Below are 15,875 nucleotides of genomic sequence, written 5' to 3'. Positions count from 1 at the left end.
ATACACTTCATGCTGTGATCTTCCAGAAGGATAAGGGTGAGTTTGAACCCAATATTTAAACAGTGTATTTAGATTAATCTAGTTCTTTTTGCAGTTTAAGCTGATGGCAGATAATGTAAGTCTAACAACTTTGTTTTAAAAATAACATTAAAAAGAACCACTTGAACAAGGCTGATTAATCAGTAAACATTGTGATCTTTCCCCGGTCACTATCTCCTTACAAACATCACAATTACATTTTGAATTTGAACAATTAGCCAGCAGAAAAAATCTAAATCTAAAAAAAATAGCCTTAATTTCTTAAGATTCCCTTTCAGCCATTTTGTGTGCTCGGCCCCCACCCATCCAGCTCTCTGTGATTTCTCTTACCGCCCTGTGTAGCTGTATCCATGCAACAGTGTGTGCACAGCCACAGGGGATTGTCTCTGATTGGCACAAATGTTGACTTTTTTTTCCCATTATCATGAATCACATTTAAAAGTATGCTTTAAAGTTCAGTTTTTTGTTTTTTTTTCTTTTCGTTTTGCCCTCCACAGCCCAGTAGGTTTCAGTGGCCTTCATTTCATGGAGCTGTCTATGAGGAACTTGACACCCTGCTGCTGGTTACTGGCCTAATGAGTTGGCTGCTGTGGGTTTGTATTGGAATCCAGTAGTAGATGCCGGTTAGCGTACACCCTTGGCTTTGCATTCTCCTGCTCATTCTTGTCTTCCAGGCCAACAGTTCCGACTGGGGAGGATCAATCCTATGGGTACAGGACTAAGATATCCCCATCATTCCACTCGCTGTTCTTCTCAGAGAGTGAATCTGGGTCAGACTTTGCGTGACAGACAGCCCGCCATTATCACTACCACTCAGATGCACAAAAGGGAAAGGCCAAGAGCTGGAAAGTGCTGGGATGGTGGAGGGGAGGGGTTGATTGAGGGTAGAGAGTGCTTTCCTGTTGTCTCCCTCTGGCAGTGCGACAGGATTGAATGTTTCTCCCATGGGTGTCTGGTCCTGTGTCCCTTTGACACATTCACACTCTGCCATCATCCCTGAAAGAGGAAAAAAAATTCAGACATGCACATACGTAGAAGACGGAGCCAAGAAAGTCAGTATGGCAATGAGAGTATGATGTCTTGGCTTTCTTTTGCACTAAACTGTTGTGAACAGGTCTTAAGTTCGGGGGCTCATTTGTGTGATTCTCACTGTATTAACCTTGAACTGTAGTCACTGCACGAGCTGTCGTCATGTGATGTTAAGGTGGTAGGGGAACATGCCCCGACTCTTTTTCTAAACTGTCACCAGTTGACAGGGGTCACACCCGGACCTAGACTCCCTGTTTCCCTCTATTCTTTCCCTCACAGCTTACATGATACTTTTGTTTTCCCTTCAATTTTTCATTTATCCCTCATTTGTACAAATCTTTCTTTTGATGTGTGCTCCATCTCTTTTCAACCATGTTAAATGTCTTGCCTTTTACTCCTGCCTCCATTTCACTCTCACGGTCATTGTTTTCATTCAGCACACACTGCACGCTCCCTAATTTGTTCTGCTAGTGACACTGATGTGTAGTCAAGTAGAAGAGACAAACAAAGCAAATAGCAAGTCTTTCAACTGACCTGAAGAATTTGGATTTGATTATACCTGCATTGGTGTTCCAGGTAAAAAAAAAAAAAATACAGGAACACATGAATGCTGTTTTGTGCATCCTTATTGCTTCTGAATCATATGCGTGGATCTGTAATGTGTCAGCTCCAGGGCAATAGCTTCTCTGCAATATCCTAGGAATCACATGTCCTGTTTGTTATTCTGTCAGGTGAACCACCCTATCAGGGTTCATCAGGGTCCCACAGGGATCAGTAGACTTTATGAAGACTGATGAGGAATCGCAGCACCTGAAAGCGGGATCAGAATAGATGGCTGCTTCTGATTGGAGCCCATTAAATATGTCTTACAAACAGCGTAGATGGCCAAAGGATGATGAATGTTGGACACTGGCGGAAATTTGTTCATATTAAGGTGTCTTGTTGGTGGTGAGTTACACAAATATGACCTTTGTTTCAACCTTAGTTTTGTTTTTTGTGCAGTTGTATGTTGGAGTTACACTTTTACACTGTTGTCATCTGTTTCAAATAAAGCATCACAGATCTGTTCTAGGTGTCGGCTGCTGTGTCGGTACAGCGCAAGTAATTTAATCTACATGGAATTTTATTATCAGGAACTTTTTCCAAGGATCTGTTCCATCAGTCCACCAGTTTCTTTTCTTTCACCATGGTCTCAAGGCCCAAAAATAACAGCCATGAATATGGCGTTGGATATACAACAGACTGCTTCTCTCCAGTCCAGTAATAAAAACAACTCAATTACATAACAGTCTAATTGAGTGAGAGACCACTGACACCACAGCACTTATCACTTATGTTGTGCTGTTAATTGTGATTTACAGCTTTGCGAATGGTTTCAGTGAAGCAGTGTTGTGAAAGAGATGCGAAGTAGTAGCAAAGATGTTAAGATGTTGTGGAGACTGACTGTGAGATGACTCGGGTGCACGGCTGGCAGAAAGTGCTGTGTTCAACCAATAGGGAAATGGTTTCAGGAACCGAGTGGGGTTGATGCATAATTAAGTTAGGGGTGTGGCCAAGTGATTGACACGTGTCCTAACAGGTAACTGGAGCCTCAGAGTCTGCTAGACCTCATCCACTAAACTCAACTTCTTCACTGAGCGTGTGTGTATGCATTTGTTGCCTGTCTTAATGGATTACCTGACTAATGTTAAGGCTTGCTCTGTCGTACAGGGTAGAAGACGTTTGTGCTTCAGCTTTCGTGAGTGAAATTCTAGTATGTTATTAGTCCATTAGTAATTAGCTGATATTACATCCATGTTGCATCCCATATGGTTTATTGCTAACCAAGCTTATTTGTATTAGCTGATAAATTTGCACTCCATCCTTTCATCCATGTAAGGCAGGGATGGGCGATTAATTTTCTCAAGGGGCCAGACGAGAAAGTGGGACTGTTGTGGAGGGCTTCAAAAAAGCTCCAAAAAAAAGCCAACATGGCAGAAGCCAAAATCCTTACACTGAAGTTCTAAAAATGCTGAATCCACTGCCATGGGTGACAATGAGGTGTCTTTAATTCTGTGTATGAATTATCTCAAAGGAAAAAAAAAAATGGAAACAAAACTTCCAAATATTCCAAGTCACTGGCAAAAGCTTGTGGGGTATATTTGACTGATTACTTTTCAAATCTGGCATTATATATATTACAACAGCAGTTCCTTCCTTAAATTGCTTGGACTTTGGACTTTAGCAAGCTAGGCTTAAGGAGTGCAAATGATTCCATCTATTTAGGGCTAGGCTACAACTAAAAGTAGGGTTTTAGATAAAGGCTAGGAGTGCCTTGTGGATCAGTCAGGCTTAAAGTAGTAAATCCACACGTCTCCCTTGACAGAGGTCAGGATTACTTGTTCCTTACCCACCTGTTAGCAGGGGAGTTTCCTTTGATTCTCTTCGCTGTTTTGGAATAATAGTAAAATCTTCAGTTATGTGTCTTTTTATAAAATAAATAGAAGTGTCATGAAAATAGGAAAAGGAAAAAAAGATCAAAAATAATCATCACTGACATGTGCATGAACTTATTACTAGCTGAGAAGGCAGCTCTAAAAATCCCCTGGGACCCAACATATCCGAGAGCTTAAAACAGTATCTCAGGAAAAACAAAACCGTAGTTTGATCTTTGACGAATGCTTGCTTGGATCAGTGTTCATGTTCGTGCGTGTTTGTGTGTGTTTATCCATTTGCAAATATAACTGAGTAAGTTTAGAACTGTTCCATTCCCGTACAGTTTTAATGCTCCAATGAAAGCATATGCAAGATACTTAATATATCAGGGTGTTGAATGTGGACTGATTCGTGTTGCAAAATGATTTATTTATTTTTTGTAAAAAGAAAAACACTCGGACAGCATCGGATAAAGTCAAACTGTTGACCTTAGCATTAAAATGTGAGCTTTTTTTTTCTGTTAATTGCAAGCTCAAGTCTTATGATGTGAAGCTATAGAGGTCTTCTCACAGTAGCTGGTAGATGCAGATAGCCAGTAGCTCAGGAGAAAGGTTCTGCCCATACTGATGCTTTCTGCAACAGCAGCCCTGACCTCCTCACACACAGCGTACAGACTCCCTGTACGAGTCAGTGTTCCTGCATTAATGATGTCGGCGCATCTGCCTTTAGAACATGCAGCTGCATGTATTATAGCTGCTAATTTCTCACTCTGTAGTTTGAGGTAATATCAGCCGATGTAAGCATATGTATTGTAAGTGTATTCTTTTGAACAGTCTAATAAACTCTGGTGGAACAAGCCGGAAGAAATTCATAAAGTGTGTCAGTATTTTATAGTTTATCTGCCAGACTTGATTTTTTTTCATTGAATTGTCTTGGTTTTTAGAAAAAACAAACAAACCAGAAAACATCTGGAATCCTTATTTGTTTTTGGTCATAAAGTGCTATTAGTGATCAGTATATTTATGAAAAATACACAGTTTTATATAGGACTGCCTCCTGAAAGCTGAAGTAGTAACGCATCAAAGTGACAGCAAAGATAAATCAATAAAACAAAGACTCATGAAGTCATTTGTTTACTTGCATAACAGCATGAACTGTGCTCACGGTTACCTCATGAGATGAGGTAATATCTACAAAAGTGATAATCTTTTCTGTTTCTACCCCTTTTATTAACCGGTGTGTGTGATGTGGGTCCAGGGTTGTGGGAAGTTTTTGATGAGTGTGAGCAGCTGGAGCTACTTTGCCATCAGCTGTGATTAAGCTACTATAATAAACCATTTTCAGCCAGTTTCCCAGACCTGGATTAAACCTAGTCTAGAAAACTTTGATGGAGATTGCTACTGGAAAAGTCTTTTTAGTCCAACACTACGCTTAATCCATGTCTGGGGAAACTGAGCTGTAATATCTAATTATGCCTGGTTTTCAGAGTAATATTTATCCAAATGTTGTCTATCAGCTTGGCTCTCTATAATAAGAGAGACTTGTATGGCTCATGAAGCATTACAGCAGTCTCTATGGCTTCCTCTCCATTATCACAACAGACTCTTAAAACTCGTAAGAAGTCCTAATTTAGAGAGTTCTTGACTCCATTATAATAAAGTTAGAAAACACCTGTTTTGGCATTAGTTTTAAAAATGAATTTCATATTTCTTTAGGATGTGACTGGTTGCAGCATGACTTAAAAATGGGATTTTGATTGAATCTGCCGCCACTATTTATACTACCTTACCAATAGTTTTGCAATAAAGATAACAGCGGTACTCATACACAACATTTTAATTACAATTTGGTCATAGTTGTGGTGCTGACAGTTATCATTAAACCAGTGATTGATAAATGCGATTAAACAGACAAATATTTTACAGCTAATTTAATCATATATTAGGCTGCTTTGATTAAGTTAATAAATCGAGCGTACAAGATTAAATCTATTTAAGACATGTTTCATTTCACAATCAAACATTTTTGAACTATAATCTCTTTGCGATTGTAGTATACGGTGTTATTTATCTCACCTTGATACCCAAGCATATGTTGCCTGAATCTGACTCATGCTTTGCAGATGTACCGATGTGGGTGTGTGCTGATGGTTGACACAGAGCCAGGAATGAAGAGCCCAAATTAAATTTCGTGAAAGGCCCCCAGAAGACCCAGAGCTGCCCTGTTGAGTTGAGAGACCAAGCATAAATCCTTGAATACCTCCATAAAACACAAATTTCAATCCCTCGTGGACAAAATCGGAGGAGAGGTGCATTCGTATAAAGCACACAAGTACTGGTTTAGTATTCTGTTGCTGTGTTTTTCCTGTTGCACAGCCACTTTTTCCCTCTCTATTACTGCAACTCACCCAAACCGTGAAGCTCATTCATACAGTATTCTACAATTTTGCAGCAGGATTTGACAGATATGGCAGCTTATTACTGCTATTTTAACTTGCTATTTGATACAGATTTCTCTAATTGCAGCCAGTTAAACAGCCAATTAGTGGATTCATTAGTGATACTGTCTCTTCTTCTGCACACAGATTATCCACGAATCAAAACGTTACAGAAACTTCACTTTTACATTGTAAAAGTGAAGTTTCTGCACCTGATAAGAGCTGAATAGACTGGTGAAACTCTCATCTCACTGTCAGCAGAACCTTGTTTTCTTTCTTCCAAGGACGTCTGGATTTCCACTGATAAGGCTGGGTAGTTAAAAAACTGCTTGCTGAAGCCGTAAAGCCTCTTAAATACAAAGTGCTCATAATTTGCCTCTCTGGAAATATTAATAATATAATTCAGCACATCAGTATCAAAGCATGGGCTAAATGATTGATGAATGTGTTTAAGTTGGACATTAAAACAGAGCAGGAACGGTGGGTTGAGGGTAATAACACAAGGAGAGATTTTAATAATACTGTATGGAGTCAGCAAATGTAAGTCCAGGTACGCACACACTGATGCCCAAAAACATTAGTGTGTGTTTGAGCACTTCTAATTTCCCCTCTCCGGTGTAGTTAAAATTCCTGTCGTCATAGCTGCAGTTTGATGTAGTGGTCTTCTCCTGAATGTGATGGCTGCCAGAGTGTAGGGCAAAATGTTAAAATTCAGGGTGCAACAAATTAACAGCTGAAAAGGGGGAGTGACAGAGTGCAGCCTTGATGGTGATGGAGCTCAAGTGCAGTACTGCGTAGCCAATATCCGATCAATATGTCACATAGTTGTCCAGCTGGCCTACTCCCTTTAGATCTCCTTCAGACCTGACTGAGTCTTTGTGTCCTCCAGTGCTGAATGCTAATTTATCCACTGTGCCAGAGGTCCCATGTGCACTCTCTTACAGTCATTAAAAGCTGCTTAAGACGTCACAGGACACTGGGCTCCATTTTTTTCATTGATGCTGAAGTGAATGTGTTTTTAATCTAACTTCTGCATATTTAATAAACTTTAATGCCTATTTGGGATTTTGTGCAAGATTTTTCGAAAAACGTGGACGAAGAGAAGCTGTCTCACACACAGACGAGAACACAGTGACTGCTCTCTTTAGACTCTCATCCAGGAAGCCTTTACAGCCTTTACCGTGTTTTTGAAGAATGAAGACTGCGCTCTTTCTCGTCATAGAACTAGGCGGTCATCAGGGACGGAGGATTGATGGATAGACCTTGAGAGGGCACCTTCGCAGAACTGCTGATGTAGTACAGCAACGGGACTAATGTAAAGCCCTCCCTTTATTTGGAAGCCTTTGTGATAGTGGTGTATTTGATTTATTGTTATTTTTTTATTCAAGAATATATTGATGTTTAAAAAAAAATCATACGAAAATCCATGAGCAAATTGGTTTTTGAAAGTACCATTTGCTGAGAAAAGACTCTTTATTTTAACAGTTAGTTTTTCACATACTTAGAGGGACTCTGGTGCATAATTAGCAGCTCATTTGTATTTTTTCCCCCTTTTTTTTCACTTTCTATTATTGCAGTATTCTCTGAGATTTTTTTACATACAGAAGGACCTCGTTTTTTTGTGGCTGCGAGCCCTCTTGCAGAAGAAACAAGACTTTTTAGATTTGTTTGGGGTCAGTTGCAGAGGTATGATATGTAGGTTACATTGTCTTGTGTTTCAGTGTGAACTAGAGTAAGTTAACGTCTCTGACAGCTTTTTATAGTCTCTTCTAAAGACTTTAAAAGCTACAGATTTCCTTTCAAATAACAAACTGAAGCAAACAGCACAAATCTATGACTGCTCTTTATTTTCTCTCAGAGACCGATGCATACAAGGTCAAATGACATGGTTGTTGTTTGTAAAAGGGTATTAGCGGGTTTTATTTTATAAAATCTAACCAATGCTATTTGCTTTCCTGTCATAGAACGGTTAGATAAGAAATGATCATAACCAAAAACCGAGGTCTTCTTACTCGATTTAGTACACGATCCAACAAGCAGCATTCGAATGCCTGTCTTCATTTGCTTGCAGTGTACTGTTGAGGAAGCACTTAGACAAATGGAAGGAAATTTTGACAGACATTTCCCTCTGAGAGAGCAGATTAAACACACACCGCCATGATTCTCTCATGCTCTTACACTGTGGCATTTTAAAAAGAAAACATCCCGACATGTCTCCGCTGTCTGTTTTGAATTCCTTGCGGTCTGATCACATCTAATGTTAATGCTGCTCTGCAGAGCTGACTCTTCGCTGATGGAGAAACTCACCCACACAGTGATGAACGCTGGCTGACACACATTCAACATACAGTCAAGCCTGGAAAAAGCGGAAATACAAATGGCTTCAAAAGCCGGTTTTACCAGTGCCTCTCAGTTTGACTGACTCATTGGTGATATGTCTGACTTGGGTCATTTGTCATTAGGTGCAGAAGCCAGGTCTGTGTGGTTCCTGATCACATAAAACTGAGTTATAGCACTCCAATAACATTGGATTACTGCGGCGTGGGCCATAGTACAGTCAACAACACCACTGAGAGATCCTCTGAGTGGTATTGAGGGAAGGAGGGTGGGTACAAAACCTAGATGCTGTCAGGGATGAGAAAAGATAGGAAATAGATGCGTGAAAATATATTGAATGGCAAAGTCACTGAAGGGATAGGATACCTAAAAACTAGGTAAAAAGTAAGTGCAGCTATACAAGAGTCTGCAGCTTTAAGTGTAGAAGAAAGCAAGAATCCCAATAGAGGTTGTTCAGGGTCGCTGATGATCGTGCCTCCAGCTGAGGATCAAAGGAAGGGGAAACACTTTCAGTTTTTTCTGATTTAGTTTACTTCCTTGACTCCATGTCAGCTCAGTGAGAGATGGAAGAAGCTACAGTATTTCTACTCTACAAACATTGTCAGTTACCTGAATGCTGACCCAAGGGCAATTGTTTTGGCTACCATTGCAGGGAACAGTAAGATACAAAGGCGATTGTTTGTTTCTTTGTTTGTTCTTGTCGTTTTATGGGAAAGAAGTGAAATGTCTTTGCGTTTGTCATGTTGCTGACCATTCTGTCAGTGACTTCCATGCATTGCAAGGACGTCAGAAAGATTACCTAAACGATACTCAAGTGTCCTTAAATGAGGCAATCTGCACAGCCCTGCCTATCCATTACTGTTAGCGTCTTGATTAGCTTGCAGCCATTTACTCAGCAAATCCATCTCTGGTTCTCTTAGCTCTCTTTCCACTTGCACTTCTGTTGAGATTTTCTTCAATTTTGTCAATGTCTGCGATTTTTAAAGCCGGTTCTTATCAGCTCAACCCGCCCGGACTTCCTCTTATCAGTGCCATGGCTTGGCCCTGCGGGGCAGAGATGTCCTGTGTGGCCAAGCTGGGGTATAATGACACAGGTACTTCCTCCTCAGCTACCCTCTCACTCAGAGATACGAGTTTCATCTCCCTTACACTACCTCTTTCTATATTTCTGTGGAGCAGACTGTTTACATGCCCTGTCAAAATAAGATCTGACCCAAAAGGTTACACTTGTTTTTGCTGTGCTGTCATTACATTTACTTTCTTTTTCCCTCTCAGAGAGGAAGAGAGAGGATAGAATTAATTAACTGCAGTGTGGGAGAAGTTGTAGGCATCAGGGTGAGCTCCAATTATTTGGCCTATACCAAGCTTGTGCACAGCAATTATGTCTTGGTGATGTGGGTTTTCACTCATATCACAGATCCTCTCAGTCTGTGCTTTGTCTAAAAGCATCAAGCTGTAGAGTGTACCTAAAGAGAGTAGTTCTAGCTTGTGTACAGAACACCTTTTCTGCTTTACATTTGAACATGTGCAAATGATGCACATGCAAATTCTTGTGTTTAATTTTCACCTCATGTAACAAATGTTGCTGACGTTTTTGACTATTTGTTACCTTACTGTGCAGGTGCAATGAAGGCTGAGTACATGTCCGTTTGATTCCAAATGTCTAAAAGTGATGCAAAATAAAATGAAATAAATGCACGCACAAGTAAACAAAGGAAGAGTGCACTTGTTGATGGGTGAAGAGTTTTTTGAATTCTGCCTGCTGCCTGATGAGAGTAGCTGAAAGGAATGGTGAAGTGGTCGTGGAGGGTCCTCTCTGATGAAGTCTGCTTTACTTTTTACTCTGTGACTGTGAGGGTCTTGAGAGTTGTGTCGATGATTTTGCTTGCTTGTGAGATTTTTCCTGTTTTTCCACTTTAGAGATGTTTTACCAGGATGCAGAGTGGATTGTGAAAGTGCGAGCGAGAGTTCATCACCTGCCTTTCCATAAGAGTGCCATATGTCCAAAGGCAGCGTATGAGGTGACCCTGTGACAATGCTCTTTAAACTTTCTAATGTTCATTTTCAGGGAGTTTTCCTGGAATTAGACAAACTTGGCATCCACATTCTTCCTGTATGTGTGAACAGGAGCCCTCATCTGTCACATGTGCAACATGAGGTGATTTGAGTTTCAAGAGTGAAGCTTCTAGTGGCCGTATCTTGGAAAGTTAGACAGTGATGCTGCTGTGGCAAACTCCACAATCACCACCAAATCTTTGCATTCATATTCAGTTTGAAATTAATTTTTTGGGGTATCCTTCTGGTCCTCAAAATGGATTTAGGCAAAAGAGTAGAGTATGTCATGGGTTCATTCCTTTTGAGCATGTTGACCTCTATCAAGGTGCCGGCTCCCGAACAGCTTTGGTTACTGAAGTCAGGTGTCAGGGACCTGCCTCACATCCCTTGTCTTTGGGTAAATCTCTCCTCCGTTTTACTTTTAAATCAGACCTTGGCTTTGTTTTATGCTTCAGCTGCCTTTTCAGTTCATTGGCATATTTTTCCCCTCTGATCTCACACTGTTTTTCAGCTCTCTGGGGTTGTTATTAGGATACGATCTGACCTGTTTAGTTGAAATAGCATCGTTACCGCAGAATGACATTTACAGACAGAAGGAGTTATTGAGTTCAGGTCTCACTCCCTTCTCTGGCAGAATATCTCCTAGTCAGTGAGCTCAAAACAGCCTGTAAGTGTTTTCACAAAATTGTTATTGCAGATCTGAATGACTTTTGAATGGATCTTGAGTGTTTTCTGTCTTTGCCTGTATTTGACAGCAGTAATCTTATATAATGGTCTGAGAAACCAAGGGGAAAGCGTTGCGTATACTTTTGCTGGGTATATTTCCAAAACATATGTTTAGTGTTCTGGTCTGATATGGTGATGCTATTGCAGTTAGGCATGCTGTTCTGTGTTATAGGTGTGTGCAGTGCAATAGGCTGGAAGCACGTCCTCTTGGCCAAGGACATAGGCAAGTTAAGGCAGTTAACTTGTGAGGTAGATAGTAAGCATGTAACAATGCTCATAATGTCATACAGACTCTGAGCAGATGTTTTCATGAACTGTAAAAGTTAGTGGCCCATGGATTATGTCATCATTTTCTGACTACATTGAAATTAGGATTTTTCTGGTAGTACATAAACAATTTTATAAGGAAAGCATCAGTGAACTTTCTCCGCATCAAATCATTTAAACATAAAAGCATTTAAAAGGATGGGATTCGTTCATCTTTGGGTGCAGAAGCTGAGCCCGTAAGTGATTAAAAGTGTGTATGGTTTAGCTTTAACTAGAGTGAGAACCCGAAGACTACCACCTTCAAACTTGACTACAAAATGTATGATGGAAATACAGCTTCAGAGGAGAGCTTGCAAAAGTTTCAGCAGTACACTCAGATATCACGAAGGATGCAGCAAAGTCTAGAACAGAAGCTTGTTAAGACAGAGGGGAAATTTAAAAGGAAAAGGAATCATGTACAGGCAAGATGGTGAGGAAGGAAACAATTGGAGAGAGATGACAGAAAGACAAGGATGCAGGATTGTTATAAGCAATCCTTTGGTGACAAGCCAAGAGGAGGGTGGGTGGGACAGGAGGTGGGAGATGGGGAGGAAGAGGGTTGGTGGATAGGGCAGAGAACTGAATAAGCATCAGGATGATTGAATGTGATTGAGAGAGGTGGAGACAGAGCTGGTTTCCAGATGCCTTGCCAGAAGATAAAGAGAAAGTAAGGAGCCAGGGTCCTCTCTAGGGAAATGCTCAGAGGAAGGAGAAGAGGAAATGGGGAATAGGAAGAGGGGGGCAAACAGGGGGCAAGTAGAGTCTTCCGGTAATACGAGTAGAAAAAAGTAGGACAAGATGTTAAGCATCAGGAAAAGAGACGGACAATATATTGGGCCCTTTGTTCCATAACCAATTATGGTCTGTAATGGCCAAATCATTTATTTGCTGATAGAGCGTAATTGCACGTCAGAGGGTTTGACTAGTGGTAACTGAGCTAATAAATCTCAGATGATTTACCGCAGTCACACGAGCATGCACACACACAGACACACACACTGATCATTTAGTGTACACGAAAAGAAGGGAGCGTTATCCTATCTGCTTGCTGAATCACAATTCCCGCTCTACTGGAACATTAAGTAAACCTGCAGAGATGCTAATGCAATTACGGCACGCTTGCTCTGTACACAAATCAGAATAATTAAAAGGTCAAAGAGGACGCAGTAAGCCATTAATATCTCATCTGTATGTATTTGTTGGTGCTAAATTGCTTGGTGGATAGAGGGTTGTTTTTCAAAGGTAGAGGATACGCTTTTTTGTTGCTTGTTGTTTACTTGTCCTTGCAAGGCATTAGCTCTCTGCGTTAGGTTAACAACACACTTTTTTTTCCTGTCACTTATCAACATTGGCAAAAACACAGAGCTTGAACGCTAGTACTCATGTCCCATACAATGCATACACGTGCACAATGGAAATGCAGTGAATACTTTAATGTGTGTGCAAGTGTTTTAGTCTGTGAACTCCAGGGAGCAAAGCTGCATGTTCAGCAGTTGTCAATCCCTATGTGGCCATTGTTAACCTTGCATCGCTCAGCAGGTGTCCCGCTGCACAGGGTAAATTATCTGTGGGTGTTCAGTACAGTGATAATGGGGGGTTGCCCTTTGTCTAACCATCCCAAACACTTAATTGAAAAGTGTGGAGATATGCCAATGTGGTTAGCACAGAGGACCACTTCATGTGCTTTAAAAAACTTAAAGCCTGAAGTGTGGCAACTTACTTTAGTGAGATTTGCATAATCATTTCGGGGGTGCTTTTTTTTACTGCAAAAGATGGCTCGATAAAAATGTGTGTAGCTTTCAGGTTTAAAAAGTTAAGTCATGGAATACATGCAAAACAAGAGAAAAGGCACACACTGGAGAACAAAGTGCTTGGAAGTAGTGGGCAAGAGTGTGGTGTGGGGGGATAGCAACGATAGTGTTTGTTATGTGTTATCATTATAATTAAAAAGGACAGTAGACCTAATACACTTTAAGGCGGGTCTAATTCGTGATTGACAAGTGGATAACCTATGAAGATGTGCAGTGTCTCTCCTGTCAGATATCGCTCATCGCTCGTTACATCTGGTTTTGAAACACAAAGAGCCAGAGTTACTACGTGGGGGGAAAACAGCGCATGATTGGAAGCCCCAAAGATGTGGTTAGTTCTATGGGTGATTTACAAAAGTTACAATGTTTTGGAGTCAGTCCATTACAGCAGCGGTCCCCAACCTTTTTTGCGCCACGGACCGGTTTATGCCCGACAATATTTTCAAGGACCGGCCTTTAAGGTGTCGCGGATAAATACAACAAAATAAAACTAGTACCGGTACTGAAAAAAAGAAGATTTATTCATAACACACGTGAAAAGACCCAGGAAAACTGAGTTAACGATAAAAACGATAACAAAATAACGCTGAAAACCGATAAAAACCCTGAAAACCATACATTTCACACCTGAGCCTCAACTCTCGCGGCCCGGTACCAAACGACTCACGGACCGGTACCGGTCCGAGGCCCGGGGGTTGGGGACCGCTGCATTACAGAATCCAGAATTTAAAGGAAACAAAAAGATTTCTAAAAATGTTCAGATTAAGCCTTACTTATTAACATTTTGTTGGATCTTTGTCATTTGACAGTCTAAACATAACATACGTTAATTTTTATTTATACATTTGTACTTACATGTCAAACATGAGTATTTTTTATATGATTTTGCAATGATAAGCTTTATTTTAAATATATATTAAATAATATGCTAAAATGATATTAAAACTGACGACTATGTTTTTTTAAATTATTTTAATTTCAGCTGTCATTTTTCGATGACAACACTGCACTGTCGTGCAGGCGCTATGGCGACAGTCTGTTGCTGCACATTATTTTGATGCAGCAGTTGTCAGATCCGGTATGATTTTATCCTATGGGAGACATGAAGTAATCGTATCGTACATCATGGAAGACAGTAACCCTAACAAAAGACTCAGATGCACTCAAAAGAAAAAAAGCAGCTTCTATGTCATTGCACAGAATGGCTACTTGCATTGCTTTTCGAGGGCGATCTTCATCCTGAGGGCTGCCTTGACCTTTTCTTGCTTTTTATGAAGGTCTCTCAGGTGCCGATCTTGACTAAATCTAACATGTTAATCAAACATTATTGCTGTTTCACAGGGGAAGAAAGCAACGGCTTTGCTTTCATTCATCTAAGATTTTGATTGATTGTTGCTCTGTATGATTCTTGAGAGCTGTTGAGCTAATCCCAGGCCCAGTGTTGTTAATTACCACACCTCTCGCCTCCCCCGCCTGTGATTGGCTATCTTTATCTGAGCAAGGATGCACCGTGGGGACTGTGTGTATGTGTGTGTGTGTGTGTGTGTGTGTGTGTGTGTGTACATATATATATATATATATATATATATATATATACACCACTCTGATGGGTCTCTTTTTATCAGAGCACATAAAGATGCAAAGATTGACGATCTTTTCTTCTCCTGTGGGCTCTGCTGGTAAGGATTTGCGAGATGGAGGAAAATAAATATATACACTCTCCCTCAGTTTATGCAAAGGAAAAAAAAGGGAGGAAAAAGTGGAGGCAGATGGAGGTGAAGAGGAGGAGGAGGGGAAGATGAGGAGTTGAGGACGGGGGAAGCAGGCGGGGAGCGGAGGTGTTGCCGGGGTGACAAGAAGAGAAGGATGAAGTGGGACGTGCCAGTGGAGCGTCGGTAATCTGGGGCTCTGGCTGGCTGACAGTACAGTCATACACACACTTGCACACATACCCTTGCTCAATCTATGGCCTGAAGCGCACAACCAGTGCACACAGGTCTGCAGTCGGTGGCCTGTCTTCAAGGTGTTTTAGGGCCAGGGCGAGCCATGTTTTCTCCTCCTACCCTGGCACGGCCACTCAGATGGACATAATGTGGAAGATGAAGAGAGAGAGAGCGAGAGAGAGCAGTAAATAAGACAGACAGCTAGGGACACACAATCAGACAGAGAGAAAAGAGACAATGTTTGGAACTGGCAGCCTCACTTTTCTCTCTCTCGCCCTCTTGCTTTCTTTGTGTGTGTCTTTCTCACTCGCTGCATTTCTTCCAATACTCCTACTCTCTCCCAACTCTTTCACAATCCTCTCGTCCCTCCCTGCCTTCCCTCGCTTTGAATTTTTTTTTTTTGTACGCAAATGTCCGCCCAAGCCAGTGTCCCAGTAAGGTGGCAGCAGCGGGGGATGAATGAGGAGATGGATGGAGGGATGGAGTGACCTAGAAGAAAACAGAGAGTCAGGGATAGAGAGCTAAAAGGAGCACGGATGGAGAATGCTGGGAAACCCTCAGGTGGGCAGTCGGAGTGGTCCCCTCACTCCCCTCCTCCGTTTGTGTGTCCTGGTCTCTGCTCGTTTTTGTCTATTGTCCATCTCCTTCCTTTCTTCCCTCTTTCTTTTCAGAGTTTTCTTTGAGCATTGTTGGATTTGCTTGGATGCTTGTGGCTTTTAATCTTGATAACTTGCAGCACTGAGGGACTTTGTGGATGTGTTTGACAGCGTGTTTGTGCAT

The 15,875-nt window shown here is 41.2% G+C and overlaps 1 protein-coding gene across 1 annotated transcript in view; it reads left to right on the top strand.

Moving 5' to 3' along the window:
* The window catches only part of LOC146388270 (SRC kinase signaling inhibitor 1-like), a 110,884-nt gene that overhangs the window by 23,897 nt on the left and 71,112 nt on the right, over window positions 1-15,875 (top strand). The gene's annotated exons all lie outside the window — the stretch shown is intronic.

This window comes from Perissodus microlepis, chromosome 4 (genome assembly GCF_051167445.1).
Source record: "Perissodus microlepis isolate ML-2025 ecotype Zambia chromosome 4, ASM5116744v1, whole genome shotgun sequence".
Taxonomy (NCBI): domain Eukaryota; kingdom Metazoa; phylum Chordata; class Actinopteri; order Cichliformes; family Cichlidae; genus Perissodus; species Perissodus microlepis.
The sequence above is the reverse complement of the archived record's forward strand: the minus strand, read 5'-3'. Positions and strand labels throughout refer to the sequence as shown.